At 34.2% G+C, this 21,578-nt stretch overlaps 1 protein-coding gene across 6 annotated transcripts in view; it reads left to right on the top strand.

Annotated features, from left to right (window-relative positions):
• Positions 1–21,578, top strand: part of LOC111505585 (T-box transcription factor bifid) — a 658,624-nt gene that overhangs the window by 396,098 nt on the left and 240,948 nt on the right. The window lies entirely within an intron of this gene.

Here is a 21,578-nt window from a genome sequence, read left to right as displayed (position 1 = left end):
CGAACAGGATTGTTGTTAGCGAAGCTTCCATATTTTTTGAAAATTTCCATATTAAGGGATGATAAAAAGTGATTAATTTTTAGTGAAAATTGGGAATTTATGTCGACTACAATTATCATGACTAAATTTAAGGACAACGAAGGAGGACAATAATCATTATTGTTATAGTTTTGTTTGATACACAATTGATCTAACAATGAAAAAATTTGTAAAAGTCCAATCTCGAAGTCTTTTCTTGACCTATATTAGAAACATAAAAAAATATTAACGCCTTCCAAAGATTAACAATAAAATGATAATAATGACCACATGACCAGTGAAATGAATGAATAATCGTGAAATCTGAAGGCTGACACAAACAGAATGACTTCATTTTGTTGTTTCTTTGAGTATGAAAAGTTCACTTCCAGATAAGAAAAAATTTCTTTTTTCAATATCTTGGCTAGCCTTAGTATAGGTTTGAGATCCAGTCAACTGAAAAAAATAAATTATGATGATACCTATATGTTTAAAAAAATATATTTTCTCCCTCCTTTTGTACGAAAGTGATGTGAAATGTTTCCGACCTCAACATAAAGATAGCAGCTCTCGTGAATAAAAGCTACTAAATTTCGTTGTTCATCTGTTGACAGTTACTCACCGAAGTGAGTACTAACCAAAGTGAGTAACTGTCAACAGATGTGAGTGAGTTGATGTGAGTGTTTTCATGAAAATGGACAACATCGAGTATCGAGCGGTCATTGATTATTTGGTTTTAAAAGACAAAACGCTTACGAAAATCAAAGATGAGTTGGACTCTATGAATGGGGAATCTGCACCATCATTTACCACAGTGGCAGTGGGCAGCTGAATTCAAACGTGTCCATAAGAGCTTGGGAGACAACGGACGTTCGGGACGTCGAAAAACTGCAACCATGACGACGAAAACATCGTCAAGTTCACCAAATGGGGCTAGACGATCGCTGAATTGAATTGAGAGAGATAGCAGAGGATATGAACATGTCAAAAGAACGTGTTTGTCAACATTTAGGCATGAGAAATCTGTCCGCGCGTTGAGTGCCGCCTTTGCACACGTTAGACCAAAAATGAGTTCGAATGAACATTTCCAATGCTCCGTTGGCGCAGTAAATGCGCAATAAATTCGAGTTTCAACCCCGAAAATTAATGTAGATGAAACTTAGTTACATCATTATACGCCCGAAATGAAAATACAGTCCGAACAGTGGACTACAAAAGGGAGAACGGCTCATAAAAACGTTTTTTCGGCTGAGAAAGTGATGACGACTGTTTTTTGGGAAAGTCGTGGAGTTATTTCAATCGACTATCTTCAAATAGGAAAAACCATTTTAGGAGCATACTACGCATCATTACTTGACAAGCTGAAGGCAGAACTTGCGGTAAAATGGCCATATTTACAGAAAAAGAAAATTCTGTTTCATCATGACAATGTACCGTCTCACACATTAGCGACTTCTTTTTATTCCATCATCTAAAAATTGCGCTCAAAGAACAGAAATTTTCGTCAAATGAAGAGGCAATCACCTTCGTTTTATTCAAGCACTGCAAGAAAATCCTTAAGGCTCTCTCAGAGCGGTGCTTGTGCGAAAGTAGCGATTTACATTGGATTTTAATTGCTGAAGATCAAATCCATTTGGAAAAACGTTCTCAGGAAGCTTATTCCACATAAAAGCAATTCTCCAAATGAAAGAGTTCTTGAACAGTGAAGTTCGAGGTTTATTGAGTTGAACCTCAAAACGATGAGCAGCCACAGACGTCGCGTATTTCTGATATGAACCGCTTTTGGTGGAATCAAATGTGCCAAGTCACTTGAACATTTCTAGTGAAAGTATCTATAGAAGAGAGACACATTTCCAACCTTTCTTTGATGTTCCAGGCTATCAAGGTGGCACGTGATGTTCGCGTACAGTTTTCTGGTTCAGAACAGTGTTCCACGCTTTTGAGAAGCAGCCTTTGCAATTCCAGCGACGTGATTGTGCCAAGACATATTGGTGCCCATTTTAACCCCCAACAAACTTATTGAAGCAAAAAGCGGAATTTTCTGACCTGACATTAATATATCCGGTTCGGATATATTAATGTCAGGGTTTTTGTGACATTGAATTGAACCCCAATTCGAAATCACTTCTAGATCCTCGTTAAGATATGCAACCTCCTGCTGCCGGTGAAGATTTGCCTCCGTAGCCGATGTCCTGGAATCTAAATGGAATGACTAGACAAGTTTGCTGTCGTCAGCAACGCAATATATTGCATTGCTGATCAATATATTGCTTTCGTGAATAATTATTTTGCAGAGAAAAACGCTGAGTACTATTTGGGCGGGTTACAGAGATGGAAGCATGGCTGGGAGAAGTGTGTAGACTTGAGGGGACTATGAAAAAAAACCTGGGAATTTATTTGTATTTTTGTTACGTCGGAAACTTTTCAGACCACCCCCGTTATAAAAACGCTTGTCTCCATTTCGTGTTAGAACCTGGAGCATATTTCGTGTTCCGTTTCAAGTTTTCAACGTGACAACAACGAAAAAAGTATACAACTTTATTAATTAATTTTGAATCTGTATGGTAATTGAATGTTTAGAGAAACCAAGTCTGGCCTTTCAAATAATAAGAAATCTATTCAAAATATTAAAAATATATTTGAAAGTCGACGAAATTTTACGTCCATAAGAAATGCATATCCAAAAATTGATCGCAATTTAGAATCACTCCTAACTAATATGGTCTATAAATACGATACAACTCTGCTTGATTGTGCAACACTATAGATATGCCTAACTTGGTGAATTTTTTATGGCATTCTTTATTATCCATCCAGTAAGTGTATTATTATTGAACTTCAAAACTGATTTTTCAAAAATATCCATAGTTACGAATGGGTATGATTGAAACAAGAAAATTGAGTGATGAACTTTTCACATATAGTCAGTGGGCATACTTGAAGACTGGCTATAAATCAAAGAGCAGTTAATAAGTGAAAAGTTTCCTTTCCTTATAGAGGAATTGGGCAAATTTCGGATATGCGGTTGGTTACCTCGTTCACAGGCAGATGGGGCGATGACAAACCTGTTGTTTGTTGTCCGCTTCAGCCTATTTCGAAGAATAATACTCTGAGAGAATTCAATTTTCAATTATCGGAAATCATCGACTTTATGTTGATGATAGACACTACCTTGCACTGACGAGTAGCCAAACAGTCCGAAATCAGTCTGCAAGTGTGTTCCAATAATTGAAAATCTATTGAGGCAGGTGTATCACCAACAGCATATGCAGGAATAACTTCAGTGAAGAATCCTGCACTAACACCTGTCAAATATAATCCAACGCCCTTCGTGGTATTAGCCAGGGGAGTAGTTGTTTTCTGATAGGTGTCAGTTCATTAACCTATAGTGTAGGGAGTTGAGACTGGCCTGAACGATTGTTCCTTTAGATGATTTGATACATTGTGATGAAACTATTCTAAACATCGCCTTCAATTTCACTCAAGAATGAAAGAAATAAGAGGATTCCAGAATAGAAATCAACAAAAGGAATTTCTACAATTTTTCAAACTCCAGATTACAAAAGATTTTGATTTCCACTGAAAATTCTTAAACAACGAGATCAATGGAAAAACTGCGACTCAGATGAACTAAATCATCTTTTCAACTCATCTTCTATAGTATAGTTAATTCTTGACAACGCCAATGTGATTGGTGAAGAATGTTGTTACAATTCTGAGGTGTAGTTGGGTTTTTTCTAAACCTGATAGCAGGAGAGCCCACGATGCAAAATGGGGATTTACTCGAGCGTCATTGAGACAGGTTGCAAAGCTTAGATGATAAGAAGAAAAAATGTTATAATGTAAAATAATACTGTTGCATGGACATACTCGAGCGCGTAAGATATTGATAGCATCAATGTCCTACGTATTTTTAATAATGTTGGTATGTTAATCTGATCGTTTGCATGATGTGGGTGGTTGTACGTGAGGGTTAAAAGTGAGAAGAAAAAAAATTAATCGAGCGCGTCAGATTTTCTAAGGGGGTGTTAAGTGCAACAAAAAAAAGCTCTCATTCAATAATCTGACGATTTCGATCTGACTCAAACTCGCGGCCATTATTATAATGCGCAAAAAAAAATTCGCCACTTTGAAATACTCAAGCGCGTCAGATTAAGATATATATGGTTCATCTTTATGTTTTAGACGTGCTGTTTCATAATCTGACGATTAACTAGAGGAATTCGCTTAATCTGACGAAAACAATATTTTTTTCATTTTTTTTGATTCATTAAACTTGATTAATTGAAAAGCTCAGGAAGTAGCATGCAAGTAAATAAGTGCATGTATTTTAAGTAGAATAATTGTATTTATAAGAAAATAATTTTTTTAAAATGCTCATAAAAATTAAATTTTCTTTAATCAATTGATTAATCAATGAAGAAAAGAGAAATGAAACTTTCTATGTTTTTACCGCTTTTATTGGTAACTAACGTTACTGCAGTTTCGTCCTATAAGGACATTTTCAAACTTATATATTGTATAAGTTTGAAAATGTCCTTATATATTGTATAAGGACATTTTCAAACTTACATATTGTATAAGTTTGAAAATATCCTTATATATTGTATGAGTCTGAAAATGTCCTTATAGGACGGAACTTCAGTAATGTTAGTTACAAATAAAAGTGGTGAAGAACATAGAAAGTTTAATTTCTCATTTCTTCATTATGATTTCCTACCACGTAGTAACGGCTACATCCATCAATCAATTGATTAATTAATCATCATCTTCATCACGAACGAGTCTCTGTGATCACCTGTGATGGCGTCATGGCAACAGAATTCAGAGTGGGGACGGAGTGAGAGAATAATAGATAGAGAAAAAGTGAATAGAGAATAGAGGAATAGGAACTCGGAGAGGAAAATATAGGTATCACACAGCTGCACGCATTAAACTTTATCGACGAATTTTTGTTACTTTGGCGTGCGGAATTCGTCAGATTATATATTTGTCGTTATCCTTGAATTATTTCCTTCAAAATAAAAAAAAATTAGCTACGCTTGAGAATGTCGAAATGACGTTATTGTTTTACAACTTTGCTGCCCTCCCCTTTCTTTACGTCACTCTCAAATTGTCAGATTACTGGAATATACACTTTTTAGCAGGTAATTAACTCACCCTATTTTAATCTGATGCGCTCGAGAATTTCTGATAATCAATTTTTTTTACTAATCTGATCCTTTGTCCCTCACAGGCGGCCTTATATATGGGGCTCATATTTGGTGGAGGTACTTAACCGGATACAAGGTATCCCCCTGTATACTAATCTGCCGCGCTAGAGTAAATTCCGAAATCCCCGCTTGGGCTCCCCTATTATGAGGTAGCAATTCACTTTTCGGCACATTCAAAAAACGGTTTATGTTCGAGTATAAGGTAATCATTTCATCAATGCATAAAAACGATACTAGTAAGTATGTCAACATTCAACCTTGATTGTCGGAAAATGGTGAGACATGCACAGTTGTTGAAAGTTTCCAGAAATGAGACCTACAACAGTTCGGTTTTGAGCAACAGTAGAATGAGGCAAAAATCATTGGTGAACGGAGTCTCCAATATCAAGAAAAAAATTGTCACAGGAAACAACGCTAGTCAAAGGCAGATAACGATAAAACCCATTATGAAAACATGTATAACTTGTGAAATTCTGTTTTATACTTAATAGTATTCGAGTAAAGTTACCTCTGAAAGTTGATGAACTTTCAAATGATGGTATTGTAAAAAAATATATGGGATTGTTTTTAAAGATTGTCGATATGAATAATACCTAGTACAACAATACAGCATTTTCAAATCGATTTCAATTTATTGTAATTCGTCAATTTCATGTCTTATAAAGCTACAAAAATGTCTTATTTTAAAATTTCAGAAATTTCAAAAAGTGATAGAGTAAGAGATATTACTGTGGGTGGGTCAAACAACTTTGTAAGTGAAACTACATGACTGAATTGTCTAGCGTTTTCACGAGTAATATCAAAAGCACACTCAACCCAAAAATTTGCCACTGATTCACAAAATCAAAAATGTAATATTTGGTGGCAGCGAAGGGTTAATAGACAATCAAGATATGCGACACATTTCCACTTTTCACACAACAGAAGTATCTATCTCTACGAATTATAAGTCTCAACAATATTCTTTATTTTCTTGATATTCCATTTATTTCTAATTGAGATTGATTTATTAGTCAATTATTTATATATAGTCTAAATTTTTACGTAGAGCTCAAACTAATTGGCGCCCTTTCATTAACTAAAAATAATTTCAACCTCTAAATTTTTTGTTGTAAATTCACGACCCATTTGCTCTCAAAAAATATTGAGAAACCGTAGGCATAGATAATACCAAAAAAGAGTATAACTAATCTAAGGACCTCAGGAGTAATAAAAAAATTACAATCGTAAGTAAGTATATATAAATGGCAAAAAATTGTTAAGTTTGAAGGCATTTTGGCAGCTTTTCTATTTTTCTATAGAGTAATTGTGTGATATAGCTATTGGTAGGTTTGTATGGTAATTGAATATGAAATAAAATGTTTTGTTCTGACAATAAAAGCATTTTGTCAATACCGGTCACTGTTCTTTTTCTCACCAGAAATATTTTATATCAGATTCATCGTAAACCATTCAGCGACGTCATTTCAAACTTTTGTTATCAATCAATTCATGTGTTGAATAAAGAAACACATGAATATAATAAAATGAAGAAAATATTATATTTTTGTGAGAGGTTTCAAAATTTATGAATAGAATTATCGAAATTTTAGAAATTAAGATCCAAAGTAGACTGTTTGTATTGAATTACTAAAATTTATCGATGAAGATACCTAATAAATCATAATAAATCAACATGAAAAATAAAATGGCAATGTCAGCAGATTTGAAAGTTGAGACATTTCTTCATTGAACTAATTTATCCACTATCGACAGTTTCCATTTTCTACCCATTCCTCATTTCTCTCCGAAACTCTCATGGTCATTACCGTTATTCTCATATTTTCATAGGAAGCAATAACGAAATCCAAGATCAATCACCAAGAATGCCATTGAAAATCATCAAAAGGACACATCATAGTCGCCCGTCGTCGTCGGGTAACGCAAGAGCGCTCAGTTAAAGCAAGCAGGCTGAGGCTGCGAGACAGTTGAAGGCTGGACCACCCCGGCATCTCGTTACAGCGGCAAAGACCAAGCATCCACAGCCGCCTTAGCCTGAGATGCGCTTCACGACGTTCACGATTCGGACGGAATAAATCATCCAACTACGGCTCAGTGCGGTAGGGGAGGGGAAAGAGTCGCGGCAATCCGAAGCATAAGCGCCAACTTCGATTCCACTTTTACAGATAGATAGAAAGAACTTTTTGTAAATCGTTTATTGGAATTCTGACGGGTGTGAAATTGGTGTGGGCGGCGTACAGCAAATGAGATGACAGGTATCATTATTCATATGTTTACTATGGTGGCTAAAGATTGAGGTAATGATCTAGCAGGTGAAATGAAATTGTTTTGTTTTGACAGGCGTCTACCTCCGGTACTCAACAGCAAAATGAGTACAATGCGACTGGTATTAATCATTCCATGTGTAACGTAATGGATATGTAGGTATCGTTTATTAAAGAGTCTCGTTTTCAATAATATTTTTACAGGGAGACATAGTTTCACAGATACAGTTTGTTTATTGCTGTCCACAATCATTATATTTTCATGCATTCGTTATTCTGAAGTTGATTTATTGGTTTCAGTTTTTTATTTGATATTATGAAACAATATCTTTATATAACGATATAATCCATTAAAAACCAATGTTGATGAAAAACATTCTGGTATATGATAAATTTCACCTTCATCATCGCTAATCTCATTAATTTTATCAAACATTCTGCTTACCGTCGATTTGCGACATTGTTTTCTGATGAGAATAGTTTTCATTGAAGATGTCGCGTTCCTACTTCTGACATACTCATTTTACGACGCTTTACCCGAGATCATCGAAATTTCTATTCGCTGTTTTTCTGACAGCAGAATCGAAATTTCTTCAAGGATATATACCCACTGGAGCTGATTTGTATTCTATATGTTGATGCCTTTTAATTTGTTCCAAATTTTGAGTTTTATCCTCTTTCCAGCTTATCACTATATATTTCATCAGTTCGGACTTCCAATGTCTAATAATGATACAAATTGATTTGAAATTCCAGAAAGAATTTGTGAAAAAATTAAAAAGATTAGATGAAAAATAACAAATATATTAGACAAAAAAATGAAATTACAATGAAATAAACAAAAAATCAAAAAGAAAATTGAAATAATAACACGAGATGAAAATTATTAACAAGAAATGAAAATAAAAAAAAAGTAAAAGATTCCAGAACAAGTTACTTCACGACGTTTCGATTGTTAGCATCCACAAACGTTTTCGGGTGACAACTGGACTTATTCCTTCGAAATCTATTAATAGGTCATTTGAGTTCTTTCACCTATCCCCTCTTCCCTCTAACCGCTTCATCTGTTTTAGAGGGAGCTGACCGTTTGGCGGGGGTTGGTCGTGTTCCGCTTGATTTGTAGATTATTTCAGCTTAAGCCCACTTGATGTTATGTTGATGACTCCAAACATGCTCTGCTATTCCTAATTTGCTGGTTTGCGCGTCTCCAATCAGGCGAATTGCTCTTCTCTGGATGGAATTCAGCAACTTCAGGGTATGTTTGCGGGCAGAGCTCCATACATGAGAACAATACTCCAAAGAAGGTCTGATCTGAGTTTTATAAAGCATCAAAAGTTGCTGAGGTGTGTATAGTTCTCTGGTTCCGAACAGTGTTCCAAGCTTTTGAGAAGCAGCCTTTGCAATTTCAGCGACCTGATTGTGCCAAGACATATCGGTGTCCAATTCAATCCCCAACAAACTTATCGAAGCAGAAACCGGAGTTGTCTGGCCTGATATTATTATATTCGATTCGGAGACATTTATCTTCTTGAAGAAAACCGTTGCCTGAGTTTTTGTGGCATTGAATTGGATCTGGTTACTTTCACCCCAATTCGAAATCACTTCTAGATTCTCATTAAGATATGCAACCTCTTGCTGCTGATGAAGATGTGTCTTCGTAGCCGATCCATTCCAAATGGAATGCCGAGACAAGTGTGTTATCGTCAGCAAACCAATATATTGGATTCTTGTTTTTGCCAATAAGTTGTTGATATACAATAAAAAGAGGATTGGAGACAATATGTATACCTGGGAAACACCGGCGTTGATGGTGAAAGTATTCAAGAAATATCCATCGACAGCCACTTGCACGTTCTTTCAGGAAGCCGAAGAGCCATACACAGAAATAATCCGACAAGCCATATCATCGAAGTTTGACCAGCAAATCCTCATGCCACACACGGTTAAAGGCCATAGAAATATCAAGCACAGCAGCTCTTCCAGAAAGCTTGAAAAGTGAGGGCCCCACGATTTGAACGATGGACAAAAATTGTCATGTGTCGTGATCTCCTCTTCTTTGCTTTTGCGCAACCGGAACGATCCTTTTTTGGATCGGATCGTCACGTGCGATGAAAAGTGGATACTCTACGGCATCAGAAGACATTCGGGACAGTGAATAGACACTGATGATCCACTCAAGCGCTTCCCAAAGGCAAAAAACAACTAAAAAAAGACCATGGTGGTCAGCGGTTGGTGTAATTCACTGTAATTTTCTGCAACCGGGCCAAATTATCACAGCAGAGTATTTTTGTGATAAACTTAACTATCAGTTCCTTGTACTGATACAGATACGTAGATGATATCTTAGTCTGTTTTACTGGTACAAATAGGCAATAGGGCAAGTTCATTGAATATGTCAATTCCGCCCACCCGTCAATAAAATTCACCACTGAGGGGGAGGTAAATAATTCAATGAATTACCTTGACTCAACCATTAAGAAAAATTACAATAAACATGAAATTGAAATTTACCACAAACCATCGTACACGGACATTATCATACATAATTCGTCCGCACACCCTTACCAGCATAAAGTTGCTGCATTCAACACAGTATGCTCCACAGACTATTGACTATTCCTCTATCTGAGAGTAATTTCCAGAGAGAGCTGAGTTTGATCAAACAAATCACGGTTAACAACGATTATAAGGTAGATATTATAGACTCCATTCTTTCCAAAACACTACAAAAGTAAGCCAGGACGTGGTCTACCCAAATTCAGGATGCGATAACGTCAGTTATAGGACATTGTCATATTTAGGTGAACCAACCAATAATATTGCACGTTTTTGAAGAATGAATGCATAAACGTAGCTTACAGAACGAATAATAGTCTTAGTAAATTTATTAAAAACAATAAAGACCAAACTTCGGTGTCGGATAAATCTGGAGTGTATGAGCTAACTTGTGACTCTTGCCAAATCTGGATATTGCCCAACAGGGAGGACATTTCACCAAAGAATTGAAGAATATAAAAGTAGTTTTGTAAATAGAAAGACCAACTCCACCTTTGCAAACCACCTTTTAGCAAAAGGACATGAGTTCAAGCATGAATACGATGTGTTCCATTTAGAAGAGAAGAGTTAGAAACTCAATCTTCTAGAATGTATACAAATCAATAGATTCAGGAACTCGGGTAATTTACTGAATGATCAATTAGAATTGAATAACTCACCGTTACTAACTATTTTTGCAAATGTGGAAACTGATACATGAGCTCAGGTAATTCAATTCATCACTAGATCTAGAAAATCTAGAAAATTATCGTATTTGATTATGAAAAAATACTCAATATAAAAAATAATAAGTGCATAGTTTTTCACATCAGTAGAATAATCCTGTTCAAACTGAAAAGCGTTTCTATTAAGCAGATACAAATTTGACTTCCTCCATCTTTATAGACATGGCAGAAAAGTTTTCTGTACTGATGAAAAATTGGTGAGATAACTGATAAAAGAAGTTCTTCTGAAAAAGTAGTTCAATCAATTGTAAGTGAACCGATGACTTTCATAACTTCTTTTTTAGTAACGATACTGAAAGAAAAGTTTTGGTACCGTCCCTGCTCATTTGTGTGTCAAAGCGTGTGAAGAGTTTTTTTAACAGTCGTCGATAAGTAACTACAAACTCTTTTTTAGTGAAATCTGTAACAGCTTCATTATATACAATTTCGAATGAACCTTTGTTATAATTATTATATTACTTATTTTGTCTTTGACATCACCGACCATTTTCGAAAGTTGGGCAGCAAAACATATATGATCACATTTTTTTCTGCCATAGTATGTTTATGTTATCACTTTATTACTAGTAATAGTAATCTTTGATGAAAGTCACTCAAACAGAAATATGTTCACAACTGCCAATTTAAGTCCAAAAAAAGGTAGGTAGATACTATCTATATAGGTAGATATATCTATCTAAAGGAATCACAAACAGAAAAATACAACCTCAACTTTCAAAATGATTCGCGATGTACAATAGAGCCAACGCGATTTCAACCTTTCTTCATTACGCGTGTCGCATCGGTTTGCGAGGCCGCTTGAATTTATTCTTTCATTGATACTTTCAATTTCGAAATAACTAATGTATGGTGTGAAAGGCAAATTATAATGTGCATGCAATGCAAATTATATTGTCTGTGACATAGTAGTTTTTTAGTTTATCGCGTTCAGCAGAGAGACAGAAGTGGCAGATGACTTCAGTTTATAATATGTAGTGAATGTTTCTTCATTTATTCAACAGCATAAATTTGATATCTAAATTCGTTTTTGGAATTATCCTGAAGTTACAAGAAGTGAGGTTAACAGTAACACTATAGAATCGCCAACACGATTCAACGTAGAAATATGAGTAGGGCTTAGTAGGTGAAAAAATAGTATTATAGTGTCGAATTCATGTTTGGCGAATTCCAGTTTAGGTAATAATAATAATATAATAATAATATCGTTCGTGTGGAATTGGCCTCGGTGGTAGTGCGCCCAACTCAGGATCGGAAGGCCGTGGGTTCGATTCCCTCCTCGACTAGATATTTTTCTCGAGAAAATTTATCTGGTTGAAGCTGGAATGATTCTGCAACCGTGTTAGGAATCACACGTTGAAAGTTAAGACCTCGTTAGTCCTTAGCTCGCACAAGTTTCTCAACTTCTGAGAGTTGTCGTTCGTATCGGGGCGACAACTGATTAACGGAAAACAGATTTTAAACAGATTTTAAAACAGATATCGTTTATTATGCATAAAAAATTCATTTATACATAAAAGGGAAAGGGTTAGCCAAAGGCTATCTTTCACCCCTCCCAAAAATCATACATAGAGTGTAAAAAAATAATTATAAAATTACTTATTTACTATCATAATAATGATAGAGAAGAGAAAAAAAATAATAGATCATATAGTTGCTAATTACTTTCAATATTCTCAACATTATTTTGGTCAATTTAACAATTTCATTACACTACTATACATTGAATTTAATTTTTTTTAAATCAGCACTCAGCAGTAAGCATCTGTGATTTTATTTCTTTCTGAAATTGATGAATATTATGATTTGAAAGGGGCTAAAATTTCATTCAGATAAGAAGGGGCTATATAAAAAAATCCTTTAAATTTGGTACGGTGTCTAGGTATTTTGAATGAGTTAATTCTCAAATTGACCATATGTATGTCAGAATGCCTGCTTGATGAATTATATAAATAACTAGGTGTTTTAGTTTGAAGCAACTTACACAAAAAAAAATATCAAAATTATCAGCTCGTTCATTTTTAACAAAAATGGTGTGACATGTTCACCATATGGTAGGCAGCATACGAATCGCATGCAAGTATTTTGTATGCTTTGTAACTTATGCTTGTTATATTGCGATAAAAAATTGTAATATACCGAACAACAATACTCGATATGGGGGTAAATATGAGTTTTTACTAACCTGAGTTTTATAAAGTTTTATTAAAACAACGATAAAAATAAAATAAAAACAACAATAAAAATCAATTGGCGCTCCGGGGCGTTTAATTTCTTCTGATAAATGATACTTGAATTTACATAGCGATTTGAGTTTGAAGAATGATACTTTGAAAATGTTTGTCTTCATGGAAAGACAATGAGTTATCTGTAGTTACGCCAAGATTTTTAGCAGTGTCTACCCAGTCCATGTCTGCGTTATCGAGAGTGGGCCTAAAGATACACTGAGTTTCTACTATTTGTCTCTGAGACAAAGTTTTATTTGGATTGATTTTCAGTCCTTGATTCTCCGAGTATAGGAATGTTTCGTGCAAATCTGTGTTTATAGTGGCCACGCAACTTGCTGTATCGGTGTTATGAGAAAACAAATATAGGTAACTGTATATCGTCTACGTAAAGTTGTACTTGACAATGTGATAAGAAAGTTGGGTAATCAAAAATACACTGAACACATCAAGGGTCCTAAAATACTTCCATGGACATGAGTAATCGTCCACTTTGATCCTTTGTGATCGACTTGTGAGATAGCTGGTCATTCATTTAAGAGAAATGTCGTCGAATCCTATGAATTTGAGCTTGCTCCTGAGTAAATCGAATTTAATTAAATCAAAAGCTTTACCTCGATCAAGTAGTACTAAAATGGTGACTTTTGATTAATCTCTGAATCTCGCAAGATCGTCGATTACTTTCAAGAGGGCAGTCTGTGTTCTGTGTTTTTTGCGGAACCCAGACTGCTCGTAAGGGAGTATTCGATTTTCTTCAAGAAAATCTCTTATTTCACGGAAACATTTTTCGAATATTTTAGAGAACGAGGGCAGAATGCTGATAGAGCGTAGGTCACTGAACGTGGTAGGTGCATTCTTTTTCGGAATTGGAATTATATCAGCAACCTTCCAAACTTCTGAGAAAATACCCTGTCTGAAGGACTCGTTGAAAATATGTTTAACTTCATCAATACAGTGTGGTATCGCTAAAGAAATCATCTTGATATTTAAATTGTCAATACCTATAGCATTATATTCTATTTCTATGTAATTTTAATATGTTTCATTCGAATTATCAATGTGGAATTTTATTTTACTTTACTGTAAAAATTATAGTCCTGTCCGTAATGAAAACAATGTTGTACACATCTTCATTGTAATCAGTCTCAATGAAAAATTATTTAGTGTAATATTAATCGAATTATTTCATTGAGAACCGACTGGATAGAGAATACGGATTTTTATTGATCATAGAAAAATTAATAATATAAATTTGGTGAATAAACCTTCTTAGTACCGCCAGTGAAGTTGCTAACTATCTCATTTTACTTCATATAATGGAAGAGAACTTTGCAATAAGGATCATTCCGTTATTATTGAAAACAGGTAAAAGCTGACTGCATTCGTTCTCGGTCAACTGCCGTATTCGATTTTCGAGAGGTATACATTACACTTAATCCTTAAAATCTCTTTTCGGCAACTTACACCGTCTCAGATGAGAGATAACAAAGGCTATTACAATAATGATCTTGTTAAAAGCCTTGTCGCCACATTCGATATCATTCGTTGAAGAAAGTACCCCTGGTCAGTGAAAAACGGTATCAGCTTTTTAAAATTTAAATTTTTGCCCGTTTTATGGTAATGAAAAGACTTTTTGAAGAATTCATAAAAATAAACTTATTAATTTACAGCCAATGAAGAATACAATGATAGAATATCAGTTTTCCATGTAAGTTGTACAGAGTGGACCAAATTAGACACTTTTGAAGGGAAACTACTGTTTTCAAACTAGATAGATGAAAAGTGATGGTTGTGTCTGAGGGTCAAATTTTATGACAAACTCAATGGTGAAAACCGCATGATATCGATATCTATCATTGTTTTCCGAAAATTTTTCGTTTCTATGAAAACGTTTTCGAAGCGCATTTGTACATATGATTCAATGGTGTGAAAAACTCATTTTGTCAAATGAGATATCAATAGTTATTGAAGGAAAACTATTTTCTTGATGAGACACCCTGTATATTCCTGTATATTTAGATAGAGCCTGAAATTACCTTTCCAAAAATGTTTTGCTAGAGATATCATTAAAATACAGAGCTTCTAGATTTTTTCATGTAGACTTTGAACCGCACACTTTGATCAAGTAGGTTTTGGACGATATGGCGATAAAACAGAATGCAAATCTTTACTGGTAGCTGTCAAATTTTGATTTAAGCAATAAAGACGCTCTTCAATTAGTGGTTTTTGTTCAATTTTCAAACACACTCGCAATGAAGTATGAGAATTATCGAAAATAGGATACTCTGTTTTATACAAACCTAGGTAAAGGCAGAAACAGCAAGCAATTTCTATCACAAGAGGTGTCCAGATTGAAGACAACCACAGCAACGAAGTCAAGAAAGATTTGGATTTAGTATGTGGGCAGGTGTTTTCAGGGGTAGAATCATCGGCTCGTTCATTTATAATGGCACTTCTACATCTCAGAGGTATTTAGAAAATTCAAGGCAAAATATTGAACCCCTTGTTGATGAATTGACATTAATCGAACTCAGATAAATATATTTTCAACAAGACGGAACTTCGCCTCACAACAATGTCATTGTCACCAATTCTTTGGCTGCAAATTTTGGTAATAATTGGATAGTCAACCAAGGACCCAACCATTGGCCGGCCAGGTCACCGAACCTAATGCCTGTGGACTTTCATCTCTGGGAAAGGTTGAAAAATCTAATTTTTAAATTGCCGGCCAAATCTAGATACAGATTGGAAGTGGCAGTGATTCAAAGATTTGCTTCTCCTATTGATAATTCTGCAAAAAATCGTTCAAAAAAGGTCTCGTCCATATGTAGGAGAAGCTGAACACCTCTGAAGGAATATATTATTTCATCATTATTATTATTGTTGAAGTTTCATTTATTAATAGTAAATCAGTTTTATTGAAAATATGCGTTTTGATTACTGCTGTGAAAAGCTTTCTCACCATTTAATAGCTACTACTGAATAATTTTTTTTCTGTTTTATCGCCGCGTCATTCAAAGCCTACTTCAATCAAAGTGTTTCAAAATCTACATAAAAAAACCTGAAAGCTATGTATATCAAAGATGACTCTAGCTAGCAAAATATCGAGTGTTTCACATTTTTGGAATGGTAATTTCAAACTTTATTATTGAAATATACAAGAATATACAGGGTATCTCATTGAAAAAAAATATGTTTTCCATCAATAACTATTGATATCAGATTTGAAAAAATAAGTTCTTCTCACCATTAAATTCTACGTGATGAAGTGCTTTGGAAATATTTTCATGGAAACAAAAAATTCAGTTTTCATCAAATTCAGAAAACATCAGTTTTCATCTGTCTAGTTTGAAAACAGGAGTTTTCCTTAGAAAGTGTCCAATTTGGCCCACTCTGTACCTCTTTCAATAACTATATTGTGCAGGAACCCTATGAATAATATCTGATTCAATTTTATAACGGATATTTGGAGTACAAACTGAATAGGAAAAATTGTTTTTCGTATAATTTAATGTTCATATAAAAGTATTTGTTTTGAAATTATTTTTCTTTCTTATATATTAATGTTTAATGTTATATGTTAATGTTTATATGAAAGTAGCTGTTTCGAGTTTTCTTCCAATTTCCGTATGAAAGTTACTTCTTCGCATGGTCTACACACTTTTGCAAGGAGTTTATTCTGAAGTCAATTGTTTTAAATTCTTTCTTCGAAGTCCTTCATATTTTTGTATGAAAATGAAGGAGCAGAAAGCCAAAACCTTTGACAGTTTTCTCTTCCGTATTTGACAAAAAACGACAGAATACCACCCTTACAAAGTACAGTTGTTTCAGGAGTTAAATGAAGATGATCCTGATAGAAGGCAATAATTCTGTGAATTGATGATGGGCAGAATGAACGCAGATTCGCAGTTCATAAACAAAATAGTGTTTTCTGATGAAGCGATGTTTCATTTAAACAGAACAGTTGACAGACAGAACTTTAGATATTGGAGCAGAGAAAATCCTCACTGGATGTGTGCGACTCACACTCAATATCCTAAAAATGTTAACGTTTGGGCTGGTATCATTAACTATAAAATTATTGGCCCTTATTTTTTTGAGGGCACTGTTAATGGTGAGGTTTATCTAGATTTTTTGATTAACTTTTTTGTGCCTACATTACAAATACATTTTTTTGATGTTAATCATCCAAATGAGATAGATCGAACTATTCACTACCAACAAGGCGAAGCTCCACCGCATTTTGCACGTACAGTTAGAAATTATTTAAACGAGGTTTCTCCCAATAGGTGAATTGAAAGACGTGGAACGATCGAATGGCCGACTAGATCCCCGATTTGACTCCTCTAGATTACTTCTTATAGGGTTATTTAAAATCTGAAGTATATTTTAATAGACTAAACAATATTGCTGATTTTAAAGTTAGGATAACCCCGAGGTCATACAAAATGTTGTACAAGAATTCCAAAATCGCTTCGGTTATTGTCAAGAAGTTAATGATTGTCATTTTGAACATTTGATTTAATTGTAAAGTACATTGAAAAATACATTCTAAATATTATGTGGCATTAATATCTTCATTCTACGTAAAGTTTTGTGATACCTAGAGACATTATCAAAATTTTACAACCTAAAAATCAATTTTCTCAGTTATGATTGCACCAAACTTGAAAAACTTTATATTGCTGAACAGGGGACTAAAATCCCTTTCCAACAAGGTGCCACACGACCCCCTTTGCTATTTAAAATTTTCGAGGGGCTGCTTATAATTCAGAAGGGGTGTTGGAGGGGGATAATATTTTCATACTGTGAATTGTCAATTCAAGAATAAAAATCGACCTGTTTCAGGTTTATTTCACCTAGTACATAATAACGCCAAAAATGAATTTATTCCATACATATGGACCGCACTGTATAATTTGTGTTATCAAATAAACGATCACGGTCGAATCAATCCGAAAATGCATCAGAATATGCGACGTTTCGATGATTCTTACCTTCGTTTGAGGGTTTAGTTTTCGTTTAGCCACTTTTAACGAATATTCGAAAAATGGTATCTATCACAAAATGACATCTTTTAAATTTCCAACATTGCATTTATTATGTAGTTGAAGTCTCTAAACTCGACCAAAGAGAGCTCGAGGAATTCGCCAGAGTATTACTTCAGTTCCTCTAAAAGCGATCTTGATAACGGGGCTTTGCTGGTTCACTTTTTGACAGATGACACACGAGTTGAATAATTAACATAACCCAGGCATTGTTCGAAAATATATTTCATATATAACAGAACCCATGAATACGTTGATCAAACTGAAAAGCTTGAGTTATAGGTGGCACCAGCATAGTCTCTCGGATATTTATCTCTGATGAATAGCCTATTAATAAACATCACGAGAAAGAATAGCCCCTGTCGAAAAGAAGACGGAAAGACACCAGACGTCCACAGTTACAAAGCTCATGATTCTCATTTTTTCTTGTTTCGCGTTTCGCCTGTTTTTTTCGCGATGGCGCCACCGGCATGCTGCGACCTCTTTGACAGCTTCGATGCCGACAATTATAATGGGCCCGCTCGATTTCAACATATGTAAACACGGCAAATAAATTAAATGCGAAACGAGAAGGCCATGCAAAGACGTAGCGATCTGATGAGACATATCAAGATCATCGGCGGACGCGCAGCCTTCCTCGATTTCTAGGAGACGATCCTTTTTTGTTTTTTTCGTGTTCAACGAATTGATCGTTTGTTCTCTTCTTTCGGATTTTTTCTTGAGAATAAGACGTTTTCGGTTCCGAATGTCGCGACAAGATAATTTTCAGTAAGAGTGTCCATGAGTTGTACAGGGTTGATCAAAAATGTATACACTGAATATAGGGTTTGGAAGGTATACATTTTTCTAGAAACAATATCGCTGTTCAATGATGCATTTCATGTTCTAATGTAAATAAAATTGATTGATTTTAATTAATATGGGACAATTTCGTAATTTTATTTCAGCTCCTAGTCATTGTTTTGAATTCATGTATCTGATCTACTATATCAGTTATTTGTTTTATCTAACTCATTTTTTTTTATTATCCATTGCACTGATATTACATCTATGCTATTGTAGTTAAGATTCTCATATTTTAAGAGTGCCCCAATTGCAATATTTATTCATTTATGGAAAAATTTTAATCAACAAATATGTCAGCAAAAGAACTTCAAGATATTCAGCGTTCAGAACATAACAAGAGTAGAAGTATTCTGCATCAATTAATAAATGAAAGAATTTTGGGTGATCCGATATCATAACGATAATTTTGTTCTCGTATTCTTGGGTATTGCAATATAATTAACACAAATATGAAATTTATGTAAGAAACGAAATAAAATCTACTGTGTATTTTCTTCGAGCAGAACTATACCACTGAGGTTATATGGTGAAATAAACATGTAGTTATTCGGAAAATATGTTTGTGAAAATTTTTATTAGATGAATTGAATAAAATAAAATGATTTGCATATAACTCGACTCGAAATATCCGCTGCAATTTCTTATGGTCTAGAGTCCTCATTCGAATCACTACGAGATTTATGTCTTAGCTATCAGCTTTTCTGACTACTTCAATATAGATAATGTTGATTGTTTCATTGTTGAGTTATGTTAGATGGTTATGATTATCATTATTCCATTCGTTCAGATCATCAGACTTTTTTTTAATCGAAGATTCATTCCAGAGTACTAAATAGTCAAAAAATGTGTAATATTTTGGAATGAAAATAAGTCAGTTTATATTCTGATCTAATTCCATTTTGTTGGAGTCATTGTTACTATTTTATCTCCAAAAACAAGCACTTTTCTCAATGGATGTGCGTTTCACTAACCAACTTGGTGTCTTCAGGCGTCTTCTAAGGACGCCAAGTTTGGTGTTTGTTAACAACTAATATTTGAAGATGCCATTTATGGATCATTTTGAGGCAAAAACTTAAGAAAATATATTCTGGAGGTTTCAACTTTCGAACTATTAGCTACGGCTCCGAACTACGGAGCTAAAATTTTTGTAAAAGTAGAAGTATGAATTGAAAATTGATTTTGAAATACTTAACCTTCTTTGTGCTAATCTAATATCGTTGGACGTACGAATTTTTTATTAAAAATGTAATTCAATCATTTGTACGTTCTCAAACAAGACCCAAAAATGAACTTCTTAACTGTGAGAATGTTATTAATAAAACACCCTACATATTCATAAATATGTATAACATTTTTTATCTGCACCATATACATGTGTATTTCTAAATATGAATAAATAGACTAATTGAAAAAAAACCCACGTATATGCTTACTGCAAAAATTACTCTAGTAATGACAAGAAGCGAATAATTTTTATTTCCCAATTCAGCTATTTTCAGTAGGTACATTGCCAAATGAAATCAATATTTTTCCTTCACCAAATCAACAGAAGTTGAAAAAAATATATTGAAAATATTATACAAAGTGAGGCAAAAGTACATATATAACTAATATGATAGTATAAAATGAAAACTAAAAATTTGTACTATTTGTATTATTTAGTATTATTCATCTAATTATCACTAAGTGCAGTACATTGACTTTGAACAGTTTCAAAGTTTCTCTAACATGTGAATATGTGTGTTGGTTGCAATGGTTTCATTTAATTCCTCCGGTTGAGAAGTGATAATTCAGTCTTTGAAAATGAATACGAAAATAGCATTTTCAATCTTCGAAGTTCGTCAAAAGACGGTATCATTCACATATATTCAGATTATTCAATTTGTTGCTCTATAATATTGATATTACCACATTTTTTACTACACGCGATCAATGCATGATGGTAGCCTTGAAAAAATTTCATTTTGAGCTTTAGTCATTATTTATTGCTAAGAGTTCCACTTTGAGTACTTTTTTTTAATGGATACTTCAGAACGCAGCCAGTCTTGAATATCAGATTTCCTTGATACTGTAGTTGGATTTTTTCCCAGTTAACTAAAACGCCTCTGGAACAAATCCGTTATCACTTCCAATGTCGCATACTGTCAGCCTTTTTCCTTTCCATAAAATCAAAAAGCATTTTTATGATGTGGTGCATACTCAGACAAATGAACCAGCTCAATAAGGCAGCCATCTAAATAATGCCGTGCAATGAAAAGCCTCAATAACAACTGTTTAAAATTTACAAAAACAATGTACATTAAAAGTATCATTCAATCAGCCGAATAGATACCAAAATTGTGAAATAAACAGGGTGTTTCAAATTAGATCCTCACTCCGTATTCTCACTCCGTATTTTTCATTGGCTTTTCGAACAAACCATACTCGGTGAGATTTTGATCCAATAACTTGAACATAGTTCGATGTGGTTTTCGTCTTTCGGGATACAAGTTTAAATACATTTCCGATGTCCTAACACTGTTTCTATCATATTTGTGATAATTTTGTATCATATCTCTTTTTTATTCATTCGAGAAAGCCATTTCTGGCCAAAAATTCAATGACTTGTACAATAATAAAATGTCATTCAGTGTAACAAATTGAAAGACAAATTTAGAAACATCAAAGTCAAATCCTAGTATGATAA

This window comes from Leptinotarsa decemlineata, unplaced genomic scaffold, assembly GCF_025532065.1.
Source record: "Leptinotarsa decemlineata unplaced genomic scaffold, Ldec_3_MD MMD2_P_RNA_scaffold_9, whole genome shotgun sequence".
Taxonomy (NCBI): Eukaryota; Metazoa; Arthropoda; class Insecta; order Coleoptera; family Chrysomelidae; genus Leptinotarsa; species Leptinotarsa decemlineata.
Note: the sequence above shows the minus strand (reverse complement) of the source record. Positions and strands in the feature narration are given on the sequence as shown.